Source organism: Hyperolius riggenbachi, chromosome 3 (genome assembly GCF_040937935.1).
Source record: "Hyperolius riggenbachi isolate aHypRig1 chromosome 3, aHypRig1.pri, whole genome shotgun sequence".
NCBI lineage: Eukaryota > Metazoa > Chordata > Amphibia > Anura > Hyperoliidae > Hyperolius > Hyperolius riggenbachi.
In genome coordinates this window covers 33,716,811-33,731,055 of record NC_090648.1, presented here as the reverse complement: position 1 = coordinate 33,731,055, position 14,245 = coordinate 33,716,811, and positions in this window count along the sequence as shown.

Sequence of the window (14,245 nt, the reverse complement as noted above, 5' to 3'; positions counted from 1 at the left end):
TAAATCCCACCTCCCTCTCCCCCACAAAATCCACGACTTTCTTGGTCATGAATTTTGCTGCTGTTGGAGGCAGAGCTATGAGCCGCAGCTCTGCCTCCATTCGAGTCGATCAGCCGCATATCCCCGCCTCTTCCCCGCCCCTCTCAGTGAAGAAAGGCTGAGGGGCAAGGTGGTGATCCGGGTTGACAGACGTAGTGATGCTCAAATACCCTTTTTTAAAATTCGAGTTTGGTCGAATTCGAATAGTAAATTATTCGAGGTCAGTCGAATATTCGAGTCGAATAATTTTTACTATTCGATTCGACCTCGGACTTCGAGCTCACTATTCGAGTCGGTATTCGAGCTAACTATTCGAGCTGACTATTCGAATTGGCCTTAAATAGCTTCCAACACTTGTTTTGAGGGTGAATGATGCAAGAAACCTCTTTTTTTCCAAGTAACAACAGCAAGTGATTATGTGGGGATGTTCCTTTAAAAAAAAAATGTGGAAAGAGAAGTTGTGTCCTTAATTTTGTTCAGTAGTGTTACTGTATATACTTGTTCTTCTTCTTCTTTATCTTTCTTCTTCTTCTTCTATATTGTCTTCTTCTTCTTCTTCTTCTTCTTCTTCTTCTTCTTCTTCTTCTTCTTCTTCTTCTTCTTCTTCTTCTTCTTCATCTTCTTCTTCATCTTCTTCTTCTTCTTCTTCTTCTTCTTCATCTTCTTCTTCATCTTCTTCTTCATCTTCTTCTTCTTCTTCTTCTTCTTCATCTTCTTCTTCTTCTTCTTCTTCTTCTTCTTCTTCTTCTTCTTCTTCTTCTTCTTCTTCTTCTTCTTCTTCTTCTTCTTCTTCTTCTTCTTCTTCTTCTTCATCTTCTTCTTCTTCTTCTTCTTCTTCTTCTTCTTCTTCTTCTTCTTCTTCTTCTTCTTCTTCTTCTTCTTCTTCTTCTTCTTCTTCTTCTTCTTCTTCTTCTTCTTCTTCTTCTTCATCTTCTTCTTCTTCTTCTTCTTCTTCTTCTTCTTCTTCATCTTCTTCTTCTTCTTCTTCTTCTTCTTCTTCATCTTCTTCTTCTTCTTCTTCTTCTTCTTCTTCTTCTTCTTCTTCTTCATCTTCTTCTTCATCTTCTTCTTCTTCTTCTTCATCTTCTTCTTCATCTTCATCTTCTTCTTCATCTTCTTCTTCTTCTTCTTCATCTTCTTCTTCATCTTCTTCTTCTTCTTCTTCTTCTTCTTCTTCTTCTTCATCTTCTTCTTCTTCATCTTCTTCTTCTTCTTCTTCTTCTTCTTCATCTTCTTCTTCTTCTTCTTCATCTTCTTCTTCTTCTTCTTCTTCTTCTTCTTCTTCTTCTTCTTCATCTTCTTCTTCTTCTTCTTCTTCTTCTTCATCTTCATCTTCTCCTTCCTTTTCAATATCGTCTTCTTCTTCTTCACGTATTTCTCTTTTCAATTTTTTTTTTTAAAGAAATGCAGCTATTTTTGAGCGTAACAAATAGCTGGTGGGCGCACGCATGTTGGAAGCGCCATTGTATGTGCTCCCTGGCAGTGGAAACACAAAGACAGCAGGAGGTAAATTCAGCAGCAGGAGGAGGAGGAGGATGAGTGTGTGGCAGCAGGCAGTCAATGAGGCAGGCAGCTCGCCGTGACATAATAGCCCTGGTACCTAGCGGTGATACCAGGGCTGTAAATAAACACAACAGGAGGTCCCAGACAGCGGTCGTGCAGCCCACATTGTGTCCAATACACAACTGGGACAACACAGTTTTCAACCTGGGCACCTCAGAAAAATTAAACCTTTTTTTTTTTTTTAATGGTTTGTTTGGTTTTGGTTTTGCAACCAATATAGCTATTGTTTGACGTAATAGCTGGTGGCAGAGTGGCAGCAGAAGGTAATTCTGTGTACCCTGGCAGTGGGAAACACAGACAGACAGCAGCAGCAGGAGGAGGAATGGAGGAGTAGGCGAGCAGCTATTGTTTGACGTAATAGCTGGTGGCAGAGTGGCAGCAGAAGGTAAATCATCTGTGTACCCTGGCAGTGGGAAACACAGACAGACAGCAGCAGCAGGAGGAGGAATGGAGGAGTAGGCGAGCAGCTATTGTTTGACGTAATAGCTGGTGGCAGAGTGGCAGCAGAAGGTAAATCATCTGTGTACCCTGGCAGTGGGAAACACAGACAGACAGCAGCAGCAGCAGCAGGAGGAGGTATGGAGGAGCAGTGTGAGTGTGGCAGCAGGTAGGCAGCGTGACATAATAGCCCTGGTACCTAGCGGTGATACCAGGGCTGTAAATAAACACAACAGGAGGTCCCAGACAGCGGTCGTGCAGCCCACATTGTGTCCAATACACAACTGGGACAACACAGTTTTCAACCCGGGCACCTCAGAAAAATTAAACCTTTTTTTTTTTTTTTAATGGTTTGTTTGGTTTTGGTTTTGCAACCAATATAGCTATTGTTTGACGTAATAGCTGGTGGCAGAGTGGCAGCAGAAGTTAATTCTGTGTACCCTGGCAGTGGGAAACACAGACAGACAGCAGCAGCAGGAGGAGGAATGGAGGAGTAGGCGAGCAGCTATTGTTTGACGTAATAGCTGGTGGCAGAGTGGCAGCAGAAGGTAAATCATCTGTGTACCCTGGCAGTGGGAAACACAGACAGACAGCAGCAGCAGCAGCAGCAGGAGGAGGTATGGAGGAGCAGTGTGAGTGTGGCAGCAGGTAGGCAGCGTGACATAATAGCCCTGGTACCTAGCGGTGATACCAGGGCTGTAAATAAACACAACAGGAGGTCCCAGACAGCGGTCGTGCAGCCCACATTGTGTCCAATACACAACTGGGACAACACAGTTTTCAACCCGGGCAAGTCAGAAAAATTAAATCTTTTTTTTTTTTTTATGGTTTTTTGGTTTTTGGTTTTGCAACCAATATAGCTATTGTTTGACGTAATAGCTGGTGGCAGAGTGGCAGCAGAAGGTAAATCATCTGTGTACCCTGGCAGTGGGAAACACAGACAGACAGCAGCAGCAGGAGGAGGAATGGAGGAGTAGGCGAGCAGCTATTGTTTGACGTAATAGCTGGTGGCAGAGTGGCAGCAGAAGGTAAATCATCTGTGTACCCTGGCAGTGGGAAACACAGACAGACAGCAGCAGCAGCAGCAGGAGGAGGTATGGAGGAGCAGTGTGAGTGTGGCAGCAGGTAGGCAGCGTGACATAATAGCCCTGGTACCTAGCGGTGATACCAGGGCTGTAAATAAACACAACAGGAGGTCCCAGACAGCGGTCGTGCAGCCCACATTGTGTCCAATACACAACTGGGACAACACAGTTTTCAACCCGGGCACCTCAGAAAAATTAAACCTTTTTTTTTTTTTTTATGGTTTTTTGGTTTTTGGTTTTGCAACCAATATAGCTATTGTTTGACGTAATAGCTGGTGGCAGAGTGGCAGCAGAAGAAGGTAATTCTGTGTACCCTGGCAGTGGGAAACACAGACAGACAGCAGAAGGGCAGTACACAGCAGCCCACTGTAGGTGTAAAATGTGTGGCTGCAGGCGACGTAATAGTCAAAGTGAACCAGGCTGGCTTAGTGAGCAGGAGCCAGGAGGTGGTAAAGGGTGGTAAGGCACATTAACGATGGTTCCGGCAGCCAGTTCATGTACCCCTCTCGCCGACAACAGGGGCCAGGAACTCGCCTTCCACCCACGCCTGGTTCATCTTGAGAAACGTCAGTCTGTCCACAGACTTGTGAGACAGACGTGAGCGTTTCTCGGTGACCACGCCACCAGCTGCACTGAAGCAGCGCTCGGACAGCACGCTGGAAGGGGGGCAGGACAGCACTTCCAGGGCGTACTGCGCCAGCTCGCTCCAGATCTCCATGCGCTTGACCCAATACTCCATGGGATCAACAGGGGCATCGCTGTCAAGCCCGCTGTACGACCCCATGTAGTCAGCCACCATGCGGGTCAGGCGCTGGCTGTGACCGGAGGAGGATGCTGCTGCATGCATCTCCTCTCTAGTCACTGCTGCCGGAGCCTCTACAGTCCTGTAGAGCTCGTGGCTGAGAGACAGCAGGTCTGTGGGGCGCTTGCTGCTGCTGGATGCAGGCACCTGCTGCTGCCTCTGTGCTGGCTGCTGGACAGTGGGGGTGGAAGGCTGGGGGAAGGCTTCCTCCAAGCGCTCAACAAGGGCCTGCTGCAAGCTCCTTATTTGTTGCGCTGGGTCTCCTCCTGCAGGCGGCAGGAACTGGCTCAACTTCCCCTTGAGGCGTGGGTCCAACATCATGCTGATCCAGATGTCCTCCCTCTGCTTCATCTGGATCACCCTGGGGTCCCTGCGCAGGCACGTCAGCATGTGCGCTGCCATTGGGAAGAGGCGGGCCACGTCTGCTGGCACATCGACGTCAGTGCTGTCCTCATCCTCCTCCTCTGCCGCCTCATCCTCTCTCCACCCCTGCACCAACTCAGCTGCGCTGTGCTGATCCCCCTCATCAGCAGCCAGGTCAGGGACCTCCACCAAGTCCTCCTCCTCCTCCCCCTCAGAGGTGGACTGCGCAGCTGGTTGCCGCTCCTGCTGGTCCAAGGCTGCCGCTCCCTGTTCCAGCAAAGCATCGAGGGCCCTGTTCAGCAGAGAAACCAGGGGCACCCACTCGCAGACCATAGCATGGTCCCTGCTCACCATGTTTGTGGCCTGCAGGAAGGGAGCCAGCACTAAGCACACCTGCTGCATGTGCCTCCAGTCATCATCGGGGACGATGGACGGGAAGTTGCTGGTCTTGTCCCTTCTCTGAGCTGCGGAAACAGTGGCCAGGGCAAGGTACTGTTTGACAGCGCGCCTCTGTTCAACCAGACGCTCCAACATCGCCAGGGTGGAGTTCCAGCGAGTCGGAACGTCAAGGATCAGCCGATGGCGTGGCAGATCCAGCTCCTTTTGCACGTCTTCCAGGCTCGCACAGGCTGCAGCCGAGCGCCGGAAGTGACGCACAACATTCCTTGCCGTTTCCAGCAGTTCGCCCATCCCCTGGTAGGTGCGCAGGAACTTCTGCACCACCAGGTTCAGCACGTGGGCAAGACAGGGGATGTGGGTCAGGTTTCCCCTGTCTATTGCGGCAACCAGATTGGCCCCATTGTCGGCCACCACCTCTCCGACTCTGAGGCCTCTGGGGGTCAGCCAAATCCTCTCCTGCTCCTGGAGTTTGGCCAACACATGGGTTGCCGTCAGCTTGGTCTTCCCAAGGCTGACCAAGTGCAGCAGCGCTTGGCAGTGGCGGGCCTTCACGCTGCTGCTGAGGCGGGGGGTTTGGCCAGGTGTGCCGGAGGATGGCAGAGGATCGGAGGAACCTGCTGCAGTTCCCCTGAGCCTGCGGGGTGGCACCACCCACTGTGTTGCTGCTGCTGCTGTGCCCGCTGCTGCTCTCCCATCCTCACCCCCTTCCACCAAGCTGACCCAGTGGACAGTGAAGGACAGGTAGCGGCCTGTCCCGAAGCGGCTGCTCCAGGAGTCCATGGTGACGTGGACCCTTTCACCAACCGCGTGCTCCAGCCCTCGCTCCACATTGGCCATCACAAAGCGGTGCAGTGCAGGAATGGCCTTGCGGGCAAAGAAGTGTCTGCTGGGGAGCTGCCAGTCTGGGGCTGCGCAAGCAAGCAGCGCACGAATGTCGCTCCCCTCCTGCACGAGCGTGTACGGCAGGAGTTGGGAGCACATGGCCCGTGCCAGCAAGCCGTTCAGCTGCCGCACGCGACGGCTGCTGGGAGGCAGAGCCCTAACCACCCCCTGGAAGGACTCGCTCAAAAGGCTCTGGCGTGGCCTTTTGCTGACACGGGAATCAGCAGACACAGCAGAGGAGGCCACTGAGGACTGGCTGCCAGAACAGGCCTCAGTGTCGGCGGCAGGAGTTGCAGAGGGGGGAGGAGCAGTGCGTCTCCGCACTCCTGCTGGTGCTGCTGGAGGAGCAGGAGGGCGGGTGGCTGCTGTTGCTGCTGCTGCTGCTGAAGGCTGTGCAGTGATGGGTGTGGTGCCACTGCCAGCAGCAGATGCCTTCAGCCTCTGGAACTCCTCATGCTGGTGGAAATGTTTAGCCGCAAGGTGGTTGATGAGCGAGCTGGTGCTGAACTTTAAGGGGTCTGCACCTCTGCTCAACTTCCGCTGACAGTGGTTGCAAGTGGCGTACTTGCTGTACACAGTGGGCATGGTGAAAAACCGCCAGATTGGTGACAGAAACTTCCCCCTACGGCATGGAAGCGCTGCTGCCTGTCTCCCTGTGGTGGTTGGGGGGGGGGGCTTGGGTGCGGCTGGGGGTGGTACTGGCTGCTGCTGCTGCTGCTGCTGCTGAGCCTGAGACACCAGCAGGCTGTGGGACGCTGCCAATGCTTGCAATGATGCGCCTCCTTGCAAGGCCCACAAGCGCATCCTCCTCCTCCTCCTCAGAGCTGCTGAGGACGACATCCCCTGGAGGTGGTGGCACCCAGTCTCTGTCTGTCACCGGGTCATCATCATCCTCCCCCTCCTGAAACATGTCCTGCTGGGATGAGGACCCCCCAAACTCCTCTCCTGATGCATGTATGGGCTGCTTGACTGTCGCCACAGTCTTGCTGTCCAATCCCTCATCCCCCAAAGTGCCCATCAGCATCTCCTCCTCAAGATCGCCAACAACAGCAGACAATTTACTCATGATGCCTGGGGTCAAAAGACTGCTGAATGACAGGTCGGCGAGTGACGGTGAACTGGCCTCCTCCCCAGACCCTGCTGGGCGGGTGCTGCGAACAGGGGTGGTGGTGGTGGTGAGGGTGGAGGCCTCGGATGCAGAGCTGATGGCGGGCTGCTCATCCTCCGTCATGAGTTGCACCACAGTGTCTGCATCCTTTTCCTCAATGGGACGTTTCCGACCCGGCTGGAGGAAAATGGGAGCAGGTGCTACACGCTGCTGCTGCTGTGTCTCTGCAGCGTGAGTTGCAGATGCTCCTGCTGGGCGGCGCCCAAGGAGTCCACGGCCAGTGGATATGGGAGGAATGTTAGCCACTGACGCTGCTGCTGCTGCTGCGGAACTGTGCATGGTGGCGCGCCCGCGGCCGCGGCTTGCCACAATGCTGCTCCCTCTCCTCCTGATTCCCTTGCTGCCCTTCCCCTTGCCCAAACCGCGCTGGCTGCCACTTCCAGACATCTTAAATGTTTTGGGCGTATAGACAAAAGTTTTGTAAAAGGGCGGGTGAAAAGTGGGGTACTTTAATGGAGTGGGTTGGTTGGTGAGGTGACTGAGTGAGTGTCCCCTAGTACAGTAAGTAAGTAGTAACAGTCAGGAAGTACAACTAGCAGTTACAATAATCAGTAGTAATCACAAGTAAATTTAGTGTGTGTACACTCAGACAGTGAGTGCACGCACGCAGGAGCTAGTAGCCTATGAACACAGTGACTGAGTGTCCTAGACTCCTAGTACAGTAAGAGTAAGTAGTAACAGTAAGTAGAACTAACTAATTACAATAATCAATCAGCGATCAGATGGAAATGGAGTGTGGGTGTGTGTACACTCAGACAGTGAGTGCACGCACGCAGGAGCTAGTAGCCTATGAACTCAGTGACTGAGTGTCCTAGACTCCTAGTACAGTAAGAGTAAGTAGTAACAGTAAGTAGAACTAACTAATTACGATAATCAATCAGCGATCAGAAGGAAATGGAGTGTGGGTGTGTGTACACTCAGACAGTGAGTGCACGCACGCAGGAGCTAGTAGCCTATGGACAGTGACTGAGTGTCCTAGACTCCTAGTACAGTAAGAGTAAGTAGTAACAGTAAGTAGAACTAACTAATTACAATAATCAATCAGCGATCAGAAGGAAATGGAGTGTGGGTGTGTGTACACTCAGACAGTGAGTGCACGCACGCAGGAGCTAGTAGCCTATGAACACAGTGACTGAGTGTCCTAGACTCCTAGTACAGTAAGAGTAAGTAGTAACAATAAGTAGAACTAACTAATTACAATAATCAATCAGCGATCAGAAGGAAATGGAGTGTGGGTGTGTGTACACTCAGACAGTGAGTGCACGCACGCAGGAGCTAGTAGCCTATGAACACAGTGACTGAGTGTCCTAGACTCCTAGTACAGTAAGAGTAAGTAGTAACAGTAAGTACAACTAACTAATTACGATAATCAATCAGCGATCAGAAGGAAATGGAGTGTGGGTGTGTGTACACTCAGACAGTGAGTTCACGCACGCAGGAGCTAGTAGCCTATGGACAGTGACTGAGTGTCCTAGACTCCTAGTACAGTAAGAGTAAGTAGTAACAGTAAGTAGAACTAACTAATTACAATAATCAATCAGCGATCAGAAGGAAATGGAGTGTGGGTGTGTGTACACTCAGACAGTGAGTTCACGCACGCAGGAGCTAGTAGCCTATGGACAGTGACTGAGTGTCCTAGACTCCTAGTACAGTAAGAGTAAGTAGTAACAGTAAGTAGAACTAACTAATTACAATAATCAATCAGCGATCAGAAGGAAATGGAGTGTGGGTGTGTGTACACTCAGACAGTGAGTGCACGCACGCAGGAGCTAGTAGCCTATGAACACAGTGACTGAGTGTCCTAGACTCCTAGTACAGTAAGAGTAAGTAGTAACAGTAAGTAGAACTAACTAATTACAATAATCAATCAGCGATCAGAAGGAAATGGAGTGTGGGTGTGTGTACACTCAGACAGTGAGTGCACGCACGCAGGAGCTAGTAGCCTATGGACAGTGACTGAGTGTCCTAGACTCCTAGTACAGTAAGAGTAAGTAGTAACAGTAAGTAGAACTAACTAATTACGATAATCAATCAGCGATCAGAAGGAAATAGAGTGTGTGTTGTGTGTGTACACTCAGACAGTGAGTGCAGTGCGCACACGCAGGAGCTAGTAGCCTATATGAACAGTGACAGTGAGTGTCCCTACGGGTACAGTAAGAGTAAGTAGTAAGTAAGTACAACTAACTAACAATAATCTATCAGTAATCAGAAGGAAATAGAGTGTGTGTACACACAGACAGTGAGTGAGTGCACACACGCAGGAGCTAGCTAGTAGCCTATAAACAGTGACAGTCAGTGAGTGTCCTACTCCTAGTACAGTATAACTACAATACTATTAGTAAAGGACAGCAGAAATACTGGTATAGATGAGAGAAATAAACAGAGGACAGCTGCCCACAGAGGCAAGGCCCCCCTGAGGCCTAAACCTGTAAGCTTGCAGCAGCTGCCTGTCTCTAATGTAACACACAAGCTACTAACTAAAATACAATGTCTATCTAACTAACAACAATATAGGTGTATATGGCAGGTGTAGGTGAGCAAAAACGCTAGGTAAATGATCACAATAGAGCACTTGCTAAGCCAAAGCACAAAGGAGCAACTCTCTCTCTGTACAAGTCTCAGGCAAGCATGGAGAAACGGAACATGGCGGCCGCTATTTATAGGGTAGGGGCTGGCCAGGGTCCCCCTCTGTGATTGGCTGCCGTCAGAGGGCCTGGGAGCCCTCTGATTGGCTCTAAGGACATCAATCTGGGCTATGACGCTATTCGAGCTCGGTACCGAGCTCGAATAGCGCCGAGTTGCTCGAATAGCTCGAATAGTGAATGGGCTATTCGAGTGTACTCGGATAGCCCATTCGAATAGCTCCAGCTATTCGGAGCTCGAATACCGAGCTCGAATAGCTGAAAAAGAGCTCGAATATTCGAGCTACTCGAATATTCGAGCTCTGTTGAGCACCACTGGACAGACGCGCTGAGAGGCAGAGCTGCGGCTCATAGCTCTGCGAGGACAGTGTGAAGGCACAAAGCGGCTAGGCACATCCAGTAAAAACAGGCGTTTATTGTAATTCCATTAAAAAGCAATGCATTAGACCAGAGCAATAGTCAGTCAGGAGAGAGGGTAACAAGCATGTGAAAGACGTCTACAGCTGTTTTGCACTCAGCACGGAGTGCTTCATCAGGACACTGAGCCCCCCTGCTATCCCCCCTTAAATACTTACAGTTAGGATAACGGAGGGAGGAGGACGCCACTGGCAGCGCATCCACACTGTCCGCGTGTGGTACTTCCGGGACGCCGTCTGCGTACCAAATACCGGAAGAAGTGGACCGGAAGTCGTCATCTACAGAGCCAGGATGCTTGAGCGCATGCGTATGCAGCGTCTCATTCTAACTAGTCGCCCCACACTGTCTAATCCATATAGGGAAGTCCCACCCCCCACACCAGCCAGGAAACGCTGAGAGGCCAACCCTCCCACGTAACCAGGCAAAGATGCGGATGTGAAAGGGACGCGAGAAGCGTCTCCCCTCACCTAGCAACAGGCGGGCACAGGCTAGCAATTGTAAAAATATCAGGCAGGAAGAGTAAATGTGAAATTCAAACTCTATTTGACAGGGACAATAAGCTAAGCTACCTGACCAAGATGAACGATTCCACTATTGGATAAGGCTGCAGGCGAGCTCCTCCCCCTTGCATTCAACCAGTAACAGGGAGGAAAGAAGAAAAAAGAGAAGAGAGAGAAAAACAGACAGATTTCATTATAAAACATCAAGAAAAATTAAAATTAATACTGCTCAAATAAACAAAGTACAGGCAAAATATCACAGATTACAAAAATACTGATAGGTCATTACGTTCATTTAATCCCAAGGGACCTACCGCCTCAAAAAAAGAAATCCAATAACTTTCCCTACGTTGCAATTTTTTGACCCAATTACCACCCCTAAAATCCCTTTTGACTGTTTCTAAACCGAAGAACCTAAGCTGTGAGGCATCTCCCAAATGCACAGAGCTCATGTGTTCCATGACCCTGGGACAGCCCTTGGCCCGTGGGTTCCCCAATGATCTGCAATGTTCTTGGTATCTATCCTGCATCATACGGGTGGATAAACCAACATATATGTATTGGCACGGGCAAATGAGCGCATAAACAATACCCTTGGTTTTGCAGTTGATAAATTCCCTGAATTTTACAGATTTACCAAATCTATGGAACTCCCTGCCTGTTATCAAAAAGTTACAGCAAGAGCATGAGCCACATCTGTAGTTGCCAGGAGGTCTACTTCTACCTAGCCAACTCTGCGTTCTCACACTAACAAACTCACTGTGTGACAGTTGATCTTTAAGATTAGGGACTTTTTTATAGGAGATACATGGAGTCTGGCGGCATTTATCTGCTAACAGTCTATCTTCCTGTAAAATCCACCAATTGTTCAAGATAGATTTTTTAATTTTATCAAACATGGGCGAATATGTAAAGTGCATGAAGAATCTATTTTGTGGTGTTTTTACCTTTGGGGTCATTAATGCTTCTTTACTTTTATTAGCAGCTTTTTGAAAAGCTTCTGCTATAATTTCCTCCTTATAACCCCTGGCCAATAATCTCTCTCTGAGTTCCTCCGCCTGATCAATGAAGTCCTCCATGGTACTCGCATTCCTTCTAAGACGAAGGAACTGACTAAAGGGCAAAGATCTAATCGTTGAGGGGGGGTGGAAACTGGATGAATGTAACATAGAGTTAACCGCCGTAGGCTTTCTATGAGTTTTGGTGACCACAGACCCCCTGCTCACATCAATATTTAGATCCAAAAACTCGATCTTGTCCTCACCCCAGATAAATGCCGCCAGACTCCATGTATCTCCTATAAAAAAGTCCCTAATCTTAAAGATCAACTGTCACACAGTGAGTTTGTTAGTGTGAGAACGCAGAGTTGGCTAGGTAGAAGTAGACCTCCTGGCAACTACAGATGTGGCTCATGCTCTTGCTGTAACTTTTTGATAACAGGCAGGGAGTTCCATAGATTTGGTAAATCTGTAAAATTCAGGGAATTTATCAACTGCAAAACCAAGGGTATTGTTTATGCGCTCATTTGCCCGTGCCAATACATATATGTTGGTTTATCCACCCGTATGATGCAGGATAGATACCAAGAACATTGCAGATCATTGGGGAACCCACGGGCCAAGGGCTGTCCCAGGGTCATGGAACACATGAGCTCTGTGCATTTGGGAGATGCCTCACAGCTTAGGTTCTTCGGTTTAGAAACAGTCAAAAGGGATTTTAGGGGTGGTAAATGGGTCAAAAATTTGCAACGTAGGGAAAGTTATTGGATTTCTTTTTTTGAGGCGGTAGGTCCCTTGGGATTAAATGAACGTAATGACCTATCAGTATTTTTGTAATCTGTGATATTTTGCCTGTACTTTGTTTATTTGAGCAGTATTAATTTTAATTTTTCTTGATGTTTTATAATGAAATCTGTCTGTTTTTCTCTCTCTTCTCTTTTTTCTTCTTTCCTCCCTGTTACAGGTTGAATGTAAGGGGGAGGAGCTCGCCTGCAGCCTTATCCAATAGTGGAATCGTTCATCTTGGTCAGGTAGCTTAGCTTATTGTCCCTGTCAAATAGAGTTTGAATTTCACATTTACTCTTCCTGCCTGATATTTTTACAATTGCTAGCCTGTGCCCGCCTGTTGCTAGGTGAGGGGAGACGCTTCTCGCCTCCCTTTCACATCCGCATCTTTGCCTGGTTACGTGGGAGGGTTGGCCTCTCAGCGTTCCCTGGCTGGTGTGGGGGGTGGGACTTCCCTATATGGATTAGACAGTGTGGGGCGACTAGTTAGAATGAGACGCTGCATACGCATGCGCTCAAGCATCCTGGCTCTGTAGATGACGACTTCCGGTCCACTTCTTCCGGTATTTGGTACGCAGACGGCGTCCCGGAAGTACCACACGCGGACAGTGTGGATGCGCTGCCAGTGGCGTCCTCCTCCCTCCGTTATCCTAACTGTAAGTATTTAAGGGGGGATAGCAGGGGGGCTCAGTGTCCTGATGAAGCACTCCGTGCTGAGTGCAAAACAGCTGTAGACGTCTTTCACATGCTTGTTACCCTCTCTCCTGACTGACTATTGCTCTGGTCTTATGCATTGCTTTTTAATGGAATTACAATAAACGCCTGTTTTTACTGGATGTGCCTAGCCGCTTTGTGCCTTCACACTGTCCTCACCTGCTGGAACTTGTTTTGGCTTGGAGCACTCCGGAGTGTTGTTGGGCCCTGAGTCTTGTGCACCTCCCCCTCTACCTACTGATGGCTCATAGCTCTGCCTCTCACGGAAGGGCTGCCCGGTTTACCCCCCGGGGAGTTAGGGGGGGGATTTAGTTAGATTACAGCAGCGGGGATGCGGCGGTTTAGGTAGGGCAGCAATGTTAAACACGATTCTGTAATAAAAAGAGGATTTTTAAGAGACTTCAGAGTCTCTTTAAGTTACATTAGTTATGTAATTAAAATAGATAAGTAATATAATCTCTTACCCACCCGGTTTTAAAAGAACAGGTAAATGTTTGTGATTTCATGGGGGCAGCCATCTTTTTTATTGAAAGGAGGTGGCAGGGAGCATGAGACACAGTTCCAACTGTCCTGTGTCCTGATTACCCCTCCCAGCTGCACACGCTAGGCTTTCAAATCTTAAATTCAAAATAGAAAAAAAAAAACAAATTTGCGCCAAAACAGCAGAAGGAGAACATACACATCAGAAATCCCATCATGAAGTGGCAGAATATGGAGGCTTGGATCAATGAGGAAAGAAACAAGTTCCATCAGGCACTGCAGTTGATTCAAATTTATTCAGGGTTCAAATTTATTCACGGTTCCAATGTAGTGTGAACCCCAGCGTGTAGATTTCTTGTGTTCATTGGTAGGTACAGAAGTCATAAGCAAAACAACTTGCTAAGATGACACAGTCAACATTTCTAAGTAAGATGAATGTCGTACCATATCAGAGGGTGGTGGTGGTGGTGGGTGCAGGGCAAAAACGATAGCCTAAAAGCCGTTTTGCACGGCGGTGCTTCTTCCGAGGCTGATCCACCTGTGATGGAACTTGTTTCTTTCCTCATTGATCCATGCTTTGTATCTTCCACTAGCATCATGAGCATGCAGCAATTCTAATCAAGGTGGTGTCTGGATGTTTTATTTATCTTACGCCTCTGTATTAAAACCCTCACACCAGATTTGCCAGTTGAACGGCTGTAAGACTCGTAGTACAGCAGACCATACACTATTAGAATATGGAGGCTGCCATATTTATTTCCTGTTAATAAATACCAGTTGCCCGGCAGTCTTGCTGATCTATTTGGCTGCATTAAGGTGGCCAATACAGCAGGCGACCCGGCGGCCGATCGACCATTCAATTAGATTATAATCAAATTGGATGAAAATTGCTGCAGCCAAGTGCATACCTGACCGACAATGCGACCAATCACGCATGCTGCAAGATGTTGTGCCGACTTGATTGATCGG